Here is a 20,706-nt window from a genome sequence, read left to right as displayed (position 1 = left end):
CATAATATATGATCTATTTTTGAGAAGGATCCATGTGCTGCTGAGAAAAAAGTGTAACTGCTTGATGTTGGGTGGTATATTCTATATAAGTCAATTAAGTCTAGGTTATTAATTGTGTTATTGAGTTCTATAGTTTCCTTATTCAACTTTTGTTTGGAAGATCTGTCCAGTGGCGAGAGAGGTGTGTTGAAGTCTCCCATGATTATGGTATGGTGGTCTATTAGACTCTTGAACTTGAGAAGAGTTTGTTTGACCAACATAGCTGCACCATTGTTTGGGGCATAAATATTTATGATTGTTATGTCTTGTTGGTGTATGGTTCCCTTAAGCAGTATGTAGTGTCCCTCTTTATCCCTTTTGATTAACTTTGGCTTGAAATCTATTTTATTTGATATGAGTATGGACACTCCTGCTTGTTTCCGAAGTCCATATGAGTGATATGATTTTTCCCAACCTTTCACCTTCAGCCTATGTATGTCTTTTCCTATCAAATGCGTCTCCTGTAGGCAGCATATTGTTGGGTCTTGTTTTGTGATCCATTCTACTAGCCTGTGTCTCTTAATTGGTGAGTTTAAGCCATTAACATTTAGGGTTATTATTGAGATATGGGTTGTTCTTCCAGCCATATTTGTTTATTTCTGTTACTAAACATGGTTTGTTTTCCTCTTTGATTATTTTCCCCCCCTTTACTGTCCTACCTCCCACTGTTGGTTTTCATTGTTATTTTCCATTTCCTCTTCCTGTAATGTTTTGGCGGGGATGTTTTGAAGAGATGGTTTTCTAGCTGCGAATTCTTTAAACTTTTGTTTATCGTGGAAGGTTTTAATTTCATCTTCCATCCTGAAGCTTAATTTCGCTGGATACACAATTCTTGGTTGGAACCCATTTTCTTTCAGTGTTTGAAATATGTTATTCCAGGATCTTCTAGCTTTCAGAGTCTGTGTTGAAAGATCAGCTGTTATCCTGATTGGCTTACCCCTAAATGTAATCTGCTTCCTTTCTCTTGTAGCTTTTAAAATTCTCTCCTTATTCTGTATGTTGGGCATCTTCATTATAATGTGTCTAGGTGTGGATCTCTTATGATTTTGCACATTCGGCGTCCTGTAGGCTTCTAGGATTTGGGATTCTGTCTCATTCTTCAAGTCTGGGAAGTTTTCTTGTATTATTTCATTGAATAGACTGCTCATTCCTTTGGTTTGGAGCTCTGTACCTTCCTGTATCCCAATGACTCTTAAGTTTGGTCTCTTAATGTTATCCCATATTTCTTGGATGTTCTGCTCATGGTTTCTTAACAGTCTTGCTGAGCTGTCTATGTTCTTTTCCAGTTGAAATACTTTGTCTTCATTGTCTGATGTTCTATCTTCTAAGTGTTCTACTCTGCTGGTAGTATTCTCCATTGAGTTTTTAAGTTGGTTTATTGCTTCCTGCATTTCTAGGATTTCTGTTTGTTTGTTTTTTATAACCTCTATCTCCCTGTATAGTTGATCCTTTGCTTCCTGGATTTGTTTGTGTAATTCCTTGTCGAAGTGATCTTTCATTGTCTGATTTTGCTGTCTAATGTCTTCCTTGATACTCCAGATCATCTGAAGCATGTATATCCTGAATTCTTTATCTGACATTCCATCTGCTGCAGCTGTTACCTCTTCTAAAGTTGCATTGACCTGCATTGCTTGTGGTCCTTTTTTTCCTTGTCTTTTCATACTGCTTGCTTATCTTTCCTGCAGGCGCGGGTGGCGGCTCTGCTCTCTCCTTATTCCAATTGGGGTGTCGTGACTACCACGCCGGCAGGTCACTGGGCCTGTTCTGGGCGCTGGCGGCGGCTCTGTTCTGCCCCTACTCCAATTGGAGTGACGAGTGTACCAAGCCGGCAGGCCACCGGGCCTGATCCGCCGGTCGGTTGCAAGTTTGCCTACCCTGCAGGCGCGGGCAGCGGCTCTACTCTGCCCCTACTCCAAATGGGGTGACGTGTCTGTCATACCGGCAGGCCACTGGGCCTGTCCCGCTGGTCGGTCGCAGATCTGCCCACCTTTCGGACACGGGTGGTGGCTCTGCTCTGCCCCTACTCCAATTGGGGTGTCGTGACTACCCCGCCTGCAGGTCGCTGGGCCTGTTCCTGGCACGGGCGGCGACTCTGCTGTGCCCCTACTCCAATTAGGGTGGTGTGTGTACCACGCTGGCAGGCTCCTGGGCCTGAACCGCCGGTCTGTCACAGGTCTGCCTACCTTGCAGGCACGGGCGGCGGATCTGCCCTGCCCCTCCTACCACGCCTGCGGACCGCTGGGCCTGATCTGCAGGTTGGTCACAGGTCTGCTCACCCTGCGGGCACAGGTAGTGGTTCTGCTCCGCCCCCACTCCAATTGGGGTCACGTGACCACCACACCTGCAGGGCCTGATCCGGGCATGGGCGAAGGATCTGCTCTGCCCCTACTCCAGTTGGGGTGACGTGTGTACCACGCTGGCAGGCCACTGGGCCTGACCTGCCAGTCTGTCACAGGTCTGCTTACCTTGCAAGCGCGGGCGGTGGCTCTGCCCTGCCCCTCCTACCACGCCCGTGTACCACTGGGTCGCGGGTCTGCCCACCTTACGGGCGCGGGTGGCAGCTCCGCTCCGCCCCCTCTCCAATTGGGGTCACGCGGTCACCACGCTGGCGAGCTGCTGGGCCTGCTCCGGGCGCTGGCAGCGGCCCGGCTCCTCCCCTCTGGCTAGACGACAAATTGAGGAGACTCGGGTGTCTGTGCCTCACCCCCCCTACCAGGAGACCAACTGTTTCTGTCGCTGCTGGTATTGATGAAGTTCTCTCCTCCGCCGCTTTCTGATGACATCATATCTCTGCCATGTTGGTATCCTATGCGAATGGCAGCATTTCGTTCCCCTTGCCGGGCAACCAAAGCAACGGGTGAGTCCTGACCGGCCCTCAGCAGGACCCGGACCGAGAAGCAGTTTCTGCGGGCTCCTAGCCCTGGGCCAGGGCAGTTCCGGGAGCCGGAACTCGGCCGCTCCGTGCTCGGTGTATGCTCCAATAAGAGTAGGCTCCAAGAAGCAGCCCCCGCAGGCTCAGTTCCGGGAGCCGGAACTCGGCCGCTTAGTGCTAGGTGTATGCTCTGATAGTAGCAGGGTCCAAGAAGCAGCCTCCGCAGGCTCCCCAGCCCTGGGCCAGGGCGGTTCCGGGAGCAGAACTCGGCCGCCCCGCGCTCGGTGCTCGCTCGGATAAGAGCAAGTTCTAAGAAGCACCCAGGCACTGAGCCCGAGCAATCTGTCTGCAAGCCGCAGGCGAATGGCAGCCTGAAATTACCTGTTCTATGGCTGAATGAGCTGCGGTCAGTCGAAAACAGGGATGGTGACGTCAGCTTTCCAACATGGTGGCCGCTGGCCTCCTCTGTGGTCTGACCGGTGTGGAGAACTGAGATGGACCGCTTCCTTCCCCCGTCTCGAACCCAGAATTCAGCCCTGAATACGGTGCTTGCACAGCTGGCAGAAACTGCAGCGCTGTATTCCTGCGCCACTATCTCCTCCTCGTTTCCCAGCGCGCGCTGCAGACTCTAGCCGCGGGGCAATTTGCTGAATAAGCAGTGTTACCCTCCGTGCGACAAACCTCTCGCGTTTGAGTCCCCGTAGCCGATCCTCGTGCGATGGAAATCCTTCCTTCAGGTTCCGGAGCACCCCACTATTGCTGGAAATTCCTAACAAGATAGCCTTTAGCCGTCCTGACTTGTCATACTCCCACACAGTGAAGGAGCACACGGGGCCAATGCACTCCCCTCGCCGCCATCTTCGTAATTCCTTCTTTAAAATGACTTTTTGAAAGAAGTGTTATTATCCAAATTTTATAGAGCAGATGACTAAATCAGACTGGTTCAGATACTTTTCCAAGGTCACTGATTTAAGTTAGTTACAAAGCTGGGACTGAAACCCAGATTGTCTAGATCCATTGTTCACCCACCTAACCACAATACTTCATTGTACTCTGTAAGATGCACGCCACGTGTGGTGTGAGTGTGTATGCATATTGGAGAGGTTACACAGTTGAAGAGATCAGTCTAGCTGGTGATCGGCCATGCACTGATGGTGTTATGGCTATACCCTAGTGTTCTCCTTGATATCCAGGAAAAAGGGAAAGAAATACAGTCTGCTGGTGTGCATGGGAACTGGAGTTCACAAAATGTAGTGACAGTACTTGATCAGAATCTTGGCTGAAATTTGTCTGATGAGGAAGGGAGAAGTTAACGAGAGGCCTCAAGAACAACTTGTCTGAAGGTTCAGAGATGAAAAGAACATCATGGGTTTGAAGAATGAGCAGTCTGCTGTGGCCATGGTTGGGGCCAGATCTAGGGCATCAGATGTGGAAAACTGGGTCACACTAAGTTGCTTTCTTCCTTCCATCTTTGTTGTAGAGACAGAAGTTCACATGCCACCTGTCTGCTTTCCAGAAAGTGAAAGATGGTGATTGTGGCATGACAAAATGGATAAAGGTGCTCACAATTTCATACATAAATTGTGAGAGATAACTCTTCAGTCTGTTGTATAAAAATAGAAAACTTAGCTAGATGCAGTGGTGCAGGTCTGTAGTCCCAGCTACTAGGAAGGCTGTGGTAGGAAAATTGTTTGAGTCCAGGAGTTTAAGGCCTGACTAGACAACATGGTGGACACCCATGTCTCTGTCTCTCTCTCTCTCTCTCTCTCTCTCTCACACACACACACACACACACACACAAAGGGAAAATTTCTCCTTAAGCCAGAAAATTAAAACTTATCACTAGTGAGCCATCTTTGTTCTCCCTTATTCCCTGCAAATTCTTTCAGTGATTTTATTGTTGACAATTGATAAAACTTTTGTTAACAGAACTGTTCCAGATTTTAGGGAATGTCCTCTTTTAAGCCTCTAATTTCTAGTGTCCCCCAGTTTCCACAAATGTGCTGAGCACAGACTAAGTAGCCTCAGTTTTCTCATCTGCGGGGTTGCCACAGTTAATAGTCCCTAACTTATAGACTTGTCTGGAGGATTCAATGAACTATTGGATGGAAATAAAATTCTTATCACAGAGATGGGCCCTCAGTAAACCTCTTTCCACTAATAAGAATAATATTGAGATTTGTTAATTAGTTATGAGTTTCTTGATTGGTTTTCCAACAGTAAACTTGGAAAAGAGGTATTTAATGGGGTAGAGGGAAGGAGTCTTCCTATGCCCACAGACAACTTTTTTTTTGAGAGAGAGAGAGAGAGAGAGAGAATTTTTTAAATATTTTTTAATATTTATTTTTTAGTTTTCGGTGGACACAACATCTTTATTTTATTTGTATGTGGTGCTGAGGATGGAACCCAGCGCCCTGCACATGCCAGGTGAACGCATTACCGCTTGAGCCATATCTCCAGCCTCCACAGACAACTTTTTTTTTTTAAATACTTATTTTTTAGTTTTAGGTGGACACAATATCTTTATTTTTTTATTTTTACGTGGTGCTGAGAATCGAACCCAGTGCCTCATGCATGCTAGGCAAGCACGCTACCACTTGAGCCACATTCCCAGCCCCCTACAGACAACTTTTAAGGTCAGTCCTTAGATGAGGTTATTTTAACTATTGTGAATTTTAGTAATGTTCCTAACCAGTCACAAAAAAGCCAATTTCTACCTCTTCTTAATCCAGAGTAAGTGTAAATGCCCTCCAATTCCACTGACATATTTTCCCATTAAAATTAGGCCATATAAATTTTAAACTGAATTGAGCATGCCTTCTTGTTTCCTGCCCCTCTTTTCTTGGTCACTGGAAGCATCCCACTGATTCTCAATCCTGAGTCTCAGCATTAAACCCTCCTGGATCTGTTCTTCTAAGTTTCTTTACCCCCATAACACATAATTCTATAAATTTTAAGAAAGCCAAAATGTAAAGAGCCTTAGCTAACAATGAGATACACCTTCTGTCCCTAATTTTACAAAAGTGAATATACCAGAAAGGGGGAAAAACTGATTTAGCTTAGGATGCACACTGAGTTTTTGACAGTCATGTCTAGGGCCTGAAGTCCCAATATTGACAGCAGTGTTATGATGATTGGCTAGGCACATCTCCAGAGTATAAATTCAAATGAAGTCATGAGAGTGACCACGCATGACTATAACCATCCCACTAAGAGGACCTCACAAAGGTGCTGCAGGACTCCTAGCCTGCCCCCGCAGCAGAGTTAGCCTTGAACAGAAGTGAAGATGTACTTTGGCACATAATAATCACACATTCTCCTTTTTGCTGAAGTATTTTGGCACCTAATAAACTCTTCCACTGCTTGGAAGAGCAATTACACAGCCAGGGGGAGAAAATGGCTTGAGAAACTATCTTGTTCTTTTGTGATATCTTGTGTATGGTAAGCGCTTGATAAACACTTGTTGAACTGAATTTCATATAACTCTGAGGGGAAATACTTTCACTGTTCTATGGATGAAGATGTGTGCTGTACCATACATTGAGAACACCCTTGAAAACTCATTCAAAATGGGGAGATAAATTAAATGTCTGGTAAATGTTGAAGAAAAACTTGCTCATGCCTAGCATTCCAGAAAAAGAGATGAGTATAGTTAATCCTGATGCCAGAGTTCTTCAGAAGATCTAGCAAAGTCAAGAAAACCTCAGGTTATCCAAAACATGTGCACTCATCACTTTCATGGGTTTTATTGAACTCTTTGATTTTGTTTTATTAGTTTCCATTTAACCCTTTTTAACTCTATAATCTCATCAGAGAAAATAACCCTCCCCTATTCATCTTGACCCCATCCCCAAGATTCCTTAGTTCTGGCAAAGGAGGATTTGGAAAACTTAAAATCTATTGCTAAGTATTAATATGGTAATGAGGATATGGCTAACTCTTAAAAGCAATTTGACAGGGAAAAAGCAGCAACCCATCCCCCTCCCCAACAGTGCATATACATATTTATGAACTTTGTAGGAAACAGGAATGCAAATCATTTTGATCTGAATGCAGATCAATCTACATGATCATTTTTAAAATACCAGCTTTATTGAGCTATCATCCACATATCATAAAATCCAATCATTTAAAGTGTATCATTCAGAGGTCTTTTGAAAGTATATTCACAGAGTTGTTCAACCGTCACTAGTTTCTAATTTTAGAACGTTTTCATCATTCCATAAGGAAACCCTGTACCCATTAACATTCCCTGTCCATTTCTACTCCCCCTACCCCCTGGCAACTACTTATCTGCTTTTCATCTCTAGGGGCTTGCCTATTCTGAGCATATCGTAGAATCATTCAAATGTGGCCTCTCTGATCTCTGTGTGATGTTCCCTTAATGAGGCCTCTCTGTTATCCTTCGGAGAACTTTGTCAACATCATCTTCTAGGCAATAAGCACAAGAAAAGAGGCTGACATGACAGGAAGCTGGGGATGTGCCAGAATAATGAGGACATGAAAAGTTGATATCACAAAGGTCATCACTCTCTGCTTCAATTTAGGCTTCAGTGCCCATAAAGACCTGAACTGGTGGAATTATGGGACAGATCCCAGAGCTAGTGCTTACCAGGCAGTGTGGTATAGCTGAGGCCTCCCCTATCTATCTCCATAGCCTATCGGGGTGCAGCCCTAGGTCCATCCTTCACCCAGTTAAGACTATTAGGCCAACATAGCTGCTCAGAACCTTTGTTACAAGGCAGTATAAAGGAGCACAGCCTGAGGATATGGCTGGTGATAAAAACATCATGTTCCTTTTTCTGGTCACCATAGCTATTCAGACAGTCCCTGATCTCAAGAAAACATGTAAAGTCACACTGCTTCTCCCTCTCTCCTTTAAGGATGGAGGGTGAGAAAATTGGGGAGCTTTCCCAGTGCAATCTGCTCTATCTCAGGATTCCATAAGTAGATATGCAACTTTTTGGTTGTATTCTTTCTATTTACAGGAATCACTTTCAAACTACTTACTCCAGTGCTCTGTTTGACTTTACTTAGATGTCTTACTGCTCCCTGTGTCCTACAGCTGGCATCTTCACCCTGTCTTTCCCCTCCAAACTGAACCCTCTCACTTGTTCTTTCTCTTAAAGGCAGTATCATAACTCCAGTTCCCTTGACCAGAAACTCTATGGTCACCTTTAAATATCCCTTTCCTCCATACCCAACAAGGTACCAGTTTTTAGAATCTGTCACCTTGATGACAACCCTTACTGGACTACCTGTCTGTACTCCTGCATCTTTCTATACCAGCCTCCACCCCACACCCATGTGAATCTTGTAAGACATTACTTTTAACATATGATTCTGTTCATAAACTGTCACAGATCAGACTGGGGAATGTAGCCCAGTGGTAGAGAGCTTGCCTAGCATGCATGAAGCTCTAAGTTCAATCCATAGCACTGCAAGAAAATAAAAAGAGTTCAAGTCTCACCATAAACTGTCACAGGCCCCCACCTCATTTCCCACTCTAGTAGTCAACAAGGAAGCTCAACTTCATGATCTCAGCATCAGTTTCTATGTATTGGCAAAGCCTCCATCTGGTCCCTCTCTCTGCCCCTTCCCTATTCACACTCTTCATGGACCTAACTGTCAATATTATTCCTTCTACCCACCTCCCCACAACCCATAAATGTGTATGTCTATCTAGTGGTCCTAAGTTTCACAACCAAGGCTGGGGTTGTGGCTCAGCCATAGAGTGCTTGTCTAGCATGTGCAAGGCACTGGGTTCAATCTTCAGCACCCTATAAAACAAATAAATAAAATAAAGGTATTGTGTCCAACTAAAACTTAAACAAGATACATTAAGAAAACAACCAATCCCCTTTTTGACCACCCATTGTATGCCAGAGGCTGCATCTTCATCATCTCTTCTAATTCATGCTGATAAATCATTACTCTTAAGTTATATAGGAAGAAACTAAGGCTCAGAGAGGTTTAGAGAATTGATAATGAACAGAGTTGGCACTGAAGCCAAGATCTATTCTGATGCAAAAGACATTGAACCACCAGCAGCTTACTGAAGATTAACAGTATTGAGATCAAACTTCTCCTGATATTTAAACTTTATATAAAACTGTCTCATAAATCCCCAAAATTCATCCAATTTGCTCTAGTCATCCGGTTGAGATAGGTAGTTTTATTTATCTTCCTTACTAATAAAGAGATTCTATCAGGGGAGTGACAAAGGCTTCACTTATCTTGTAGTTCCTCACAAGGCCTGAAGTTGGATACATGGCATTTGTTCTGGTGGAATTAAATCAAAATGCTGAAAAACTGCTAAAAGTCAGCAAGCCTTGCAGAACAGTGCTTTGCCAAGAAAACACCTGTTCTGTAAACTCTGATTTTAAATGAAGAGCCATTACTTCTGTATTTAAATATTGCAAAAAATCTAATGCAAACTTTGAGAGGAGGCAATGAAACAGAAATGAAACAAAATATCCATGGAAGGACATAGAAGAAACAGTTAATATTGTTTGCCTCTAGTCAGGGAATCTGGGTGGGAACAGACACAGGAAGGATGTTTATCTCTGAATGCCTTATTGTACTTTTTGAGTTTTGAACCATGCAAATAGCTTATCAGCAAAAGCAAAGCACTAAGCAACTCAGTGAGACCCTGTCTCTAAATAAAAATACAAAACAGGGCTGGGGATGTGGCTCAGTGGTCGAGTGCCCCTGAACTCAATCCTAGTCCCCCCACCAAAAAGAAGGGCAAATAGCCTAATGACTTAAAATTAAATAGAAATAAAAATGTTTAGGAAGAAAAATGGCAGAGCTGAGTGAGATAGGATGGGATGATTTTCAGCTCTTGTCCTGAAGTGGTTTCATTTACTGTCTTCTATAAAACAGATTCCATTGTGCCTTTTATGGTTTCAGGATCTGAGGTCAAGACCTGAAGGTGCAGGGTATGTCTCTCAAACATCCAAGGCATCACAGTAATCAAATGCCTCCCTCAACTTGACTACAGTCTTTGTTCCTCAGGGCCACTAGAGCACAGAAATCTACACGTGGTAGAAATACACAGGCAGGAATATTATTCAATGTCCAATGAATGTGCAGGAAGATGGATTTTTTCTGTCACCTTCAAAGATATCTCCCAGCCTGAGGAGCTGGGGCTACTTGTGTACAACTATTTGGGAGTCTGGGTCTAAGAAGCAACCTCATGTTTGGACAACAGTTGTTAAATGATCCTGGACATTAATGGGAAGATTTAAATACAAATTTAAATACAAATCAGGCCCTTGATCTCTCTCAGACACAGTTGTTGGAATCTCCATGAGAAAATACTTACTAGGCTGACAGATGAGATGGAGCAGGAAGACTAAGTAAAATATTCTGTTCCTCTTGCCTGATAAAACAATCAAAAGATGTACTTGGTTGAGAGGACCCAAGATCTATCAGGTAAAGGGTACAAAGTCAATGACATCATAAAATGATGCAAGATGCATTTTGATCTTGGCAAGGCTCCAGGGTGGGGATTAAATAGAAGTCTTTAATAGGAATTCAGACTCTCCACCAAACCATCTTTTTCTCTCTTCATGCCCCAAATCGGATATACTTGTATGTTTTCTAAGTTCAAATGTACAGCATCCTCTCACCCCTGTAACTCTCTATATATCTTACTTTGCTTAAACCTGCAGTCATGACACCCTAGTCATCACTCAAAGATACTCTGTCTATAGACATAATAATACCAGAAAATCAATGACTTTTCCATCCCCCAAATAGCCCAAATTGCTAGGGACTGGAAGCACAAATCAATGAGATGAAATGTGAGCTAAAGGACATGAAAGTAAGAGGAAGTATCATTTTTAGTGATCAAGAAGGTAGAGGGAATGCTTTGGTGGTCAGAGAGAAGTAGGCTTTCTAATATCTGAAGGGAAAAAGGACAGGTAGTTGTAAGTTCCTCTAATTCAAGGGTTTTTAAAATGGGGTCTGAAGACAACTCCTCTGGGAGTTGCAAACACCCCTAAAATGAAAGGCATAACTGCAGGCACATTACAAAAGATTCTGGGACCCATTGATGATTAAGAACCACTGCCGTTGACTATTTTCTATCCTGCCCTACTCCCCTCCAGGCCCTCTTCAGAGCCCTTGCCCCTACTCCAGCCATAATTTGGGAGAAGTAAAGGGAGAGAAGGAGGAGGAAGATCTGGCTCAGGGAACCTGGGGTTTCCCCTCCCCTACCCAACAATTACTCACACTTTTGCTTTCACCCAGGTGCTCTGAGGGAAAATTTCAGCTGGGGGTGTGGGATCAGGGGGTATATGGGGTGGAGAGGAGGAGAAATCAATGTACTCTTGGAGTTGGAGCAAACAAAGGAGGTAACAAGAGAAAATCATGGCCCTTACTGGCACTGCACCACCGGAAAAAGGAAGGAAGATTCCATCCCTCAGACCAGTTATCTTCTGGGCTGCGTACCCTGGAGGAACTGTGCTCAGTTCTCTATGAGTGGGCTGAGCAGGACCAAGCTAGAACAAAGGCTGGGATCCTCCCAGTGAAGGAACATCAAGGTTTTCTTCATTCCCATGTGTCCTATGGGAGCTGCCAGCAGCTCACTCATGCCAGGTTCCCACAGATCCCCAAAGCCAGGGGCTGACACTATGCAAAGTTATAATAGAAACGATTGTAATAGAAATGTACTGCTTCCCTGCTTGTGCCCTTTCCCTTCCTTTCTCCCCATCAAAACTCTTGCAGGGCAACTTATTTCAACATCATGCTCTATGACTAGAAAAGAATTAATGGGCTAAATGTATGTAATCTGAGGTGGATCCTCCCAGAGAGCTTGGAGCTTTGGGTTGATGAAACTCCTCAAGTTTTGCACCTGGGTGTGAGAGACACTTAGGTCAGGGAAACTTTTTTTCCTAGTGCCCCATAAATCATACTTTCATCCTCCTCCACTCAGTCTCCAAAGCAGTGGGTCTCAAGCAAAGTCTGCATTTCACTTCACCACATTTGGTTAAAAATATAGATACCTGAGGCTGGGCACGGTGGTGTACGCCTGTAATTCCAGTGGCTCCGGAGGCTGAGACAGGAGGATTGCAAGTTCAAAGCCAACCTTAGCAAGTTATCAAGGCACTAAGCAACTCAGTGAGACTCTGTCTGTAAATAAAGTACAAAATAGGGCTGGGGATGTGGCTTAGTGGTTGAGTGCCCCTGAGTTCAATCTGCAGTATCCCACCACTCCACAAAATGTAGACACCTGAGAAAAAAATCAGCAAAGATTATAGTTGAACTCAACATCATCAACCAAGGAGATATAATTGGTATTTAAAGGACACTCCACCCACTACAGCAAAATACACATTCTTTTCAACTGTACTTGGAACACTCACCAGGGTGACCATATCCTGAGTCATAAAACAAGTCTCTACAAATTTAAAAGAATTGAAATCATGGAGTGTGTTCTCTGACTATAATGGAATCAAGCTAGAAATCAGTCACAGAAAAATGAGAAGAAAATTTCCAAATACTGTACTGGGAAAGCAAACAACAGATTTCTAAGTAAACCATATGTCAAAATAGGAAGACTCAAAGGAAATTAGAAGATATTTTGGATGGAAATGAAAATACAATACATTGAAATTTGTGGGCTAAATTAAAGCAGTGCTGACATGGAAATTCATAGAATTAAATGTTTGTTTAAGAAGAGAAAATTCTCAAATCAACAATCTAAGCTTCTGCCTCAAGAAACTACAAAAAGAAGAAAATAAATCCGAAGAAAGCAGAAAAGGGGGAACTAATACAGAGCAGAAATCAATCAAGTTGAAAACAGAGAAACAATAGAAAAAAAGCAATGAAACCAAAACCAAATTCTTTGAAAAGAACAACGAAAATTTACAAGCCCTTAGCAAAACTGACAAATAAAAACTGGAGTAATTACAGATGACTAATATCAGCAATGAAACAGAGGCTGGATGTGGTGGTACATGCCTATTATCACCAGCTACTTGGGAGACTGAGGCAGGAGAATGATTGCAAGTTCAAGGCCAACCTCAGCAACTTAGAAAGCCTGTCTCAAAATAAAAAAACAAAAGAACTATGGATGTAGCTCAGTGGTAAAGCATCCCTGGGTTCAATCCCCAGTACTCAAAAAAAAAAAAAAAAAAAAGAAAAAAGAAAAAGAAAAGAAATGAAACACAGGATAAGATATATATTGATATGGACACTTAGATACCAAAAGGAAAGACAAAGGAATATCTCTAAGAATTCTATCCATAAATTTGACAATTTAGGTGACATGGATCAATTCCTTGTAAAGTACAAGCTGCTAAAATTCACCCAAGATGTAGATAACCTGAATAGACCTATTATTCTTATTAAAACCTAATTATTCATTTTAAACATTGCATAAAGAAAATCCCAGGGGGCTGGGGATGTGGCTCAAGCGGTAGCGCGCTCGCCTGGCATGCGTGCGGCCCGGGTTTGATCCTCAGCACCACATACAAACAAAGATGTTGTGTCTGCCGAAAACTAAAAAATAATAAATGTTAAAAAATTTAAAAAAAGGAAAAAAAAAAAGAGAAAATCCCAGGCCCAAGTGGCTTCATTGATGAATTCTACCAAAACTTTAAAGAAGAAAACAGCAGTTTTACCCAATTTATTTCAGAAAATAAAAGATGATGTTCTCAGTATCTTTTATGAGGTCATCATCACCTTGATACTGAAAGAGACTGGTATAAATATCAAAGTACAGGGCTGGGGATGTGGCTTAAGCGGTGGCGCATTTGCCTGGCATGCGTGCGGCCCGGGTTCGATCCTCAGCACCACATGCAGACAGGGATGTTGTGTCCACCGGAAGCTAAAAAATAAATGTTAAAGTTCTCTCTCTCTCTCTTAAAAAAAAAGTTGTCAACCCCCAAATAATAAATATTTTTAATAAATAAATAAATATCAAAGTACAGACAAATATCTCTTATGAAGGTAGGTTAAAAAATCTCCAACATTTAACTAACAAATGAAACTGGGAAATATATAAAAAGAATAATACACCAAATGGAGTTTACATAGTAATGGATGGCAGATTCCATATTTGAAATTCAATTAATGTAACCCACCATATTAACAGTCGTCTACAGAAGAATATGTAGTTCCCCTGGAACTTAGGCCAGGTGAATCAGCATTTTCAGGAGCAGGAGTAGGAAATCTGCATCTTAATAAGTCCACCAGCTGTTTCTTTATCCTTCAGGATAAAGGATGCCATTCTTAGCTTGGCATATAAGGCCTTTCATGAGCAGGTCCCTGCCTACTACTCTGCTCCCATCTCTTATGGCTGCCCTCCTGAAGCTGGGCTATTACGTAACAACTTGGAGTTACCACTGCCTGCTACTCAGCCCAGCCTTTGCCTTTGACTTTCCCTTGCAAATTCCCATTTCTTTATAACTGGGCTCAAATGTCATATCCTCTGGAGCCCCTTCCTCACCTCCCAGGCTGGGCTGGATACATTTTTTGGATCCCACTGTCTCCTTGGATTCTTCTCTCTCCAAACCTGTTAAAAGTGCATTGAGATTGTCTGGTGCTTGTCTGTCTTAGCTAGATTACTGATGGTATATGATGGGTGGTTGATCTCTCATTTCTTAATAATTAGTAGAAGAAGGAAAAGGGCCTGTGCAATAGTAATAAATGTGACTTATAAGCTCTTTAAAATTAAGTTACTTTTGAGTAAAATAGTAACCTCAAATAATGCCTAATAGAAGGTAACCAAGTAGAGATTACCTTGACCTTTGTTAATAAATAGGTAAATTACAGTAATTAGCATATAATTAGAAAGAAAATTTGAAACTGCTTCTAAATTAATTAAACTGTCTCCCAACCATTTTTATTCACATGATCAATTTGCTTAGTTTGCATTTTCTAATCATGGGGCAAAGGCAAATTTCAGCTACTTGTAATAGTACTTGCCAGGTATGAAGTTATGGGTCTTTCAATTAATGAGACTTCACTCTGTTTTTCAGAAATCCAACCAAGGCTTTATTTTAATGTTAAGTGAAGAGTTTAAAATTAAGACCAAGCACGGCAAGGTGGTGCATGCCTGTAATTCCAGCAGCTCAGGAGGCTGAGGCAAGAGGATTACAAGTTTAAAGCCTGCCTTGGCAACTTGGTGAGGCCCTCAGCAACTCAGTGAGACTGTCTTAAAATAATTTTTAAAAAGGGCTGGAAATGTAACTAAGTGGTTAATGCCCCTGGGTTCAATCCATGATACAAAAAAAAATTAAAAATAATTTAAAAATTAAGATCAAATCATGGAGAAAATAATGTATGTTTCTATCTATCAGCTCCCCCCTACTGCCCCCCCACTTTCTCTCTAGAATACTATCCAGTGAGGACTAGTATGTTATGGGGATCTGTGGCCATCTCAATGAAAGGGTGTTTGAAACCACTTACTACAGAATTAGTCTGTGTTCTGTGACCTGGGGAGAGTTTAAAGAAGCTGGGGGTTGCTCTGAATTGAATTGTTTCAGAAAGTGGGGCCAATTCTTCAGGTATTTCAATACATTTTTTCTAGGAAAAGAGCAAGCTACTTAAGGCTAAAGCTGTAATTGGCAAAGCAGTAGCAGTCACTCATACTCACCAGAAGAGGAAGATGTTGAGTCATTTCTGCAGTTTGGACAGTGTTAATGTTCAGTCTTTGCTGAAATATAATTATGGTATGGTTTAGTTTTTGCCTCAGTCCTACATTGTCACTGAGTGGCCTTGTCTGATGTTGCTGTTCAACAGATCATCATGGCCCAGCTGTGAGTATGTATATATGATATTTACACATATGAAAATATATATACATCTATATACATTTATATATTCTATTTATATATGCATACACATATATCCATATTCCCATAATCTAGAGTCAACTATAATTAACATTCTTCCTTGTAGTAATTTCTTCAGTGCCTAGATTTTCATTTGTTGGTTTTCTTTGCGTAAAGACCATAAGCTTGCCATGTGTTGGGGCACACAGCTGTAATTCCAGTGACTCATAAGGTTGAGGCAAGAGGACCACGAATTTTAGGCCAGCCTCAGCAACTTAGTGAGACCTTGCCTCAAAATAGAAAAAGATTTTTTAAAAAGAGCTGGGGTGTGGTTCCATGATAGAGAACTTACCTAGCATGTGTGAGGGAGGCCCTAGGTTCCATCCTCAGCAAATAATAAACAAGCAAAACCACCACCACAACAAAAACCCAAACAAAAACAACAAAAAATAACCTTCAACTTGTTGCTTTTTTTAGGGGGTGGGTGGGCAACAGGGATTGAACCCAGGGGCGCTCGACCACGGAGCCATATCCCCAGCCCTTTTTATTTTTATTTTGAGACAGGGTCTCGCTAAGTTGCTTAGGGCCTCACTCAGTTGCTGAGGCTGGCTTTGAACTTGCCATCCTCCTGCTTCAGCCTCCTAAACTGCTGGGATACAGGTGTGCCTCATTGCACCAGACTTAGATTTGTTCCTTAGTTATCTTAGGAGACAGTGATTTTTCTTCTTTGAAATGTCCACAAAAGGAATAAATTCAACTTCACCATTCTTCAGTCCTTCCCTTATCCTATTATGGGTTCTCTCACTTTCAACCTGCCCACCTCTCTTTATCTGCACATCATATTCTTGATCTTTGCCATTCTAACTGGAGTAAGATGAAATCTTAGTGTTTTGATTTGCATCTCCTTGATTACTAGATTTGCTGAACACTTATTAATTTATTTTTTGGCCATTTCTATCTCTTCTTTTGATGTTTGTTCAGTTCTTTTGTCCATTTATTGATTGGGTTTTTTTTGGCATTAAGTTTTTGGAGTTCTGTATATATTCTGGATGTTAATCCCCTGTCAGAAGAGCAACAGGCAAAGAAATTCTCCCATCCTGTAGACTCTCTCTTTATGCTCTTAATCATTTCCTTTGCTGTGCAGAATTTTTTAATATATAATTTTTAGTTGTTGATAGATCTTTATTTTGTTTATTTATTTATATGCAGTGCTGAGAATCGAACCCATGCTAGGCAAGTGCTCTACCGCTGAGCCACAACCCCAGCCCTGTGCAGAATCTTTTTAATTTGATGATATCCCATTTATTGATTCTTGGTTTCACTTTGTTTGTTTTATTTTTTGTGGTGCTGGGGATTGAACCCAGGGCCTCGTGCATGTGAGGCAAGCACTCTACCAATTGGTTTTACTTATTGAGCTTTAGGAGTCTTATTGAGGAAGTCAGTGCCTGCACTTACATAATGAAGAGATGACCCTATGTTCTCTTCTAGCAGTTGTAGGGTTTCTGGTCTAATTCCTAAGTCTTTGATAGATTTTGACTTGATGTTTGTATAGGGGGAGAGACAGGGATCTAATTTCATTCTTCTAGATATGGGTACCCATTTTTCCCAGCATCATTTTAAAAATGCTATATTTTCTCTACTATATATATTTGTCACATTTGTCAAATATCAGATAGTTGCAAGTATGTGGGTTTGTCTATGTGTCTTCTATTCTATTGCATTAGTCTTAATGTCTATTTTGATACCAACACCATCCTGCTTGTGTTACTATAGCACTGTAGTATAATTTGAGATTGGGTATTGTGATACCTCCTGCATCACCACTCTTGCTCGAGATTGCTTTAGCTATTCAGGGTCTCTTATTATTCCAAATGAATTTAAGGGCTGTTTTTTCTAGTTCTCTAAAGAATGGCTTTGGTATTTTGATGGGGATTGCATTGAATTTGGACAGTATGCCCATTTTGACAGTATGCCCATTTTGACAGTATGCCCATTTTGACAATATTAATTCTGCCTATCCAAGAACAAGGAGGCCTTTCCATGTTCTAATGTCTTCTCTCTTCAGTGTTCTATAATTTCACTGCAGAGATATTTTACCTCCTTGATTAGATTATTTCCCAAGGTTTTTTGTTGTTGGTGGTGTTTTTTTTTTTTAAGATCATTGTGAAAGGAATGGTTTTCCTGATTTCTTAGAAGAATCACTGTTGATAGAAAAGCTATTGATTTGTTTACATCTTTTTTTTGAGAGAGAGAGAGAGAGAGAGAGAGAGAGAGAGAGAGAGAGAAAGGAGAGAGAGATTTTTTTTAATATTTATTTTTTAGTTTTCGGCCGACACGACATCTTTGTTTGTATGTGGTGCTGAGGATCGAACCTGGGCCGCATGCATGCCAGGCGAGCGCGCTACCGCTTGAGCCACATCCCCAGCCCCGAAGGGCTATTGATTTGTGAGTATTGATCTTGTGTCCTGCTACTTTTCTGAATTCATTTATCAGCTCTAGAAGTCTTTGAGTGGATTTTTTTATCTTCTAGTTATAGGGTAATGTCATTAGCAAACAGAGATAGTTTGACTTTTTCTTTTCTTATTTGTAGCTTTTTAATTTCCTTTTCTTGCCTGAATGCTCTGGCTAGAATTTCAAGAACTATATTAAATAAAAGTGATGAGAGTGGACATCCTTGTTTTGTTCCTAGTTTTAGTGAAAATGCTTTCAGTTTTTCTCTGTTCAGTATGATGTTGGCTTATAATGTTAAGGTATATTTCTTCCATCCATAGTTTCTCCAGCATTTTCATCATGAATGGATGCTGGATTTTATCAAAGGCCTTTGCTGCATCTATTGAGATGATCATATGATTTTTATTCTTAATTCTATTTAAGTGGTGAATTACATTTATTGAGTTGTGTATATTGAACCAATCTTGAATCCCTTAGATGAAATGACTTGGTCATGGTGTATTATCTTCTTGATGTAATTTTGAATGTGGTTTGCTAATACTTTATTAAGGATTTTTTGCATCCATGTTCATCAGCAATATTAGTGTGCAGTTTTCTTTCCTTGATGTGTGTTTGATTTTGGTATCAGGGTTACACTGGCTTCATAGAATATATTTCAGAGTGTTCCCTCCGTTTCAATTTCATGAAATAATTTGAGAAAGGGAGGTGTTAGTTCTTTAAAGGTCTGGTAGAACTCAACTGAGAAACCATCTGGTCCTGGGATTTTCATTGTTGGAAGGTTTTTAATTGCTGTTTCAATTTATTACTTGGTCTGTTCAGGTTTTCTATATCTTCCTGGTTCAATTTTGACAGGTCATGTATATCCAAAAATTTGTCAATGTCTTATGTATTTCCAAGAATATAATTTTTTAAAATAGTTTCTAATGATTCTGTGGATTTCAGAAGTGTCTGTGGTGATACCTTTTAATCTTCTATTTTGTTGATTTGGGTCTTCTCTTTCTTTTGGGTAGTTTCGATAAATGTTTATCAATCTTATTTATCTTTTCAAAGAACCAACTCTTCATTGCATTTTTATTCTATGTATTTTTTATTCTAAATTTCATCTATTTGGACTCTGATCTTTATTATTTCTTGTCTTCTCCTGGTTTTGGAATTAGTTTGTTCTTCCTTTTCTAGGGCTTTGAGGTATACAAATAAAAGTCTATTTAATTGGAATCTCTCTATTTTTATGTAGGCACTCAAATGCTATACATTTTCTTATTAGAACTGCTTTCATACTGTCCCAGAGGTTTTGATATGTTGTATCTCTGTTCTCATTTGTTTCTAAGAATTTCTTGATTTCTTCTTTCATTTATTCTATGATTCATTTTTCATTTAAAAGAGTTTTGTTCAATAGCCAAACTATGGAATGAGCCTAGGTGTCCATTGATGAATGAATGGATAAAGAAAATGTGGTGTACATACACAATGGAGTTTTATTCAGTTATAAAGAAAAATAAAATTATGTTATTTGCAGGAAAATGTATAGAACTAGAGACCATCATGTTAAGTGAAATAAGTCAAACTCAGAAGGTTAAGAGTCATGTATTTTCTTTCATATGTGGAAACTAGAGAGGAAAATGGAAAACAAAAGTGGGGGTGGATTTCCTAAAAATCAAAGGGAGATCTGTAAAGGAATGGGACCAAGTGGGGTGAGGTGGGGAGGGAGGGAGAAGTGCTGGGGAGTGATATTGGCCAAATTATATTGTTATATCGTGTGCATGTATGAATATTTAACAAAAAATTTGATCATTATCTACAACTATAATGTACCAATAAAAATGTGTAAAAACACAATAAAATAATTAAAAACAAAAAAGGTATTGTTTAATCTTCATGTGTTTATGTGGTTTCTATTTTTCTTGCTGTTGATTTCTAGTTATATTTCTTTATGATCAGATGGAATACAGTTATTTTGTGTTTGTTAAGACTTACATTGTGACCTAGAATATGGTCTATTTCTGTAAAGATTCCATGGAATACTGAAAAGAAGGTAAATTTGTCTGTTTTGGGTGAAATATTCTGCAGATGTCTATTAGGTCCATTTTTCTTATAGTATAATTTAGGTTGAAAATATCATTATTAATTTTATGTTTGGATGACCTAACTATTCGTGATAAGGTTTTGATGAATCACCTAATATATTGTATTGGAGTCTATTTGGAATTTCATATCAAGAAGTATTTTTAATGTAATTGAGTGATTGATATTTGAGGCTTATATATTTACTATTTTTACATCTTCTTATTGGAATTTCCCTTTACAAGGATGTAGTGGCCTTCTTTACCTCTTTTGCTCGAAATATGCTTTGTCAGATATGAGAATAACCATTCCTGTTTACTTTCAGCTTCCATTTTCATGGGAAAAACTTAAGTGCATATAATTAATTGACAGAAATCAACTTGAAAAGAGTACTCTATCATTCCAAATATATGACATTTTGCAAAAGGCAAAACTATGGAGATAGTAAAAAAGATGAGTGGTTGCCAGGAGTTTGAGATAGGGAGGGATGAACAGGTA

The sequence above is a fragment of the Marmota monax genome, unplaced genomic scaffold, assembly GCF_021218885.2.
Source record: "Marmota monax isolate L192 unplaced genomic scaffold, Marmota_monax_Labrador192_F-V1.1 WCK01_AAM20220418_F8-fsc00155, whole genome shotgun sequence".
NCBI lineage: Eukaryota > Metazoa > Chordata > Mammalia > Rodentia > Sciuridae > Marmota > Marmota monax.
The sequence above is the reverse complement of the archived record's forward strand: the minus strand, read 5'-3'. Positions refer to the sequence as shown.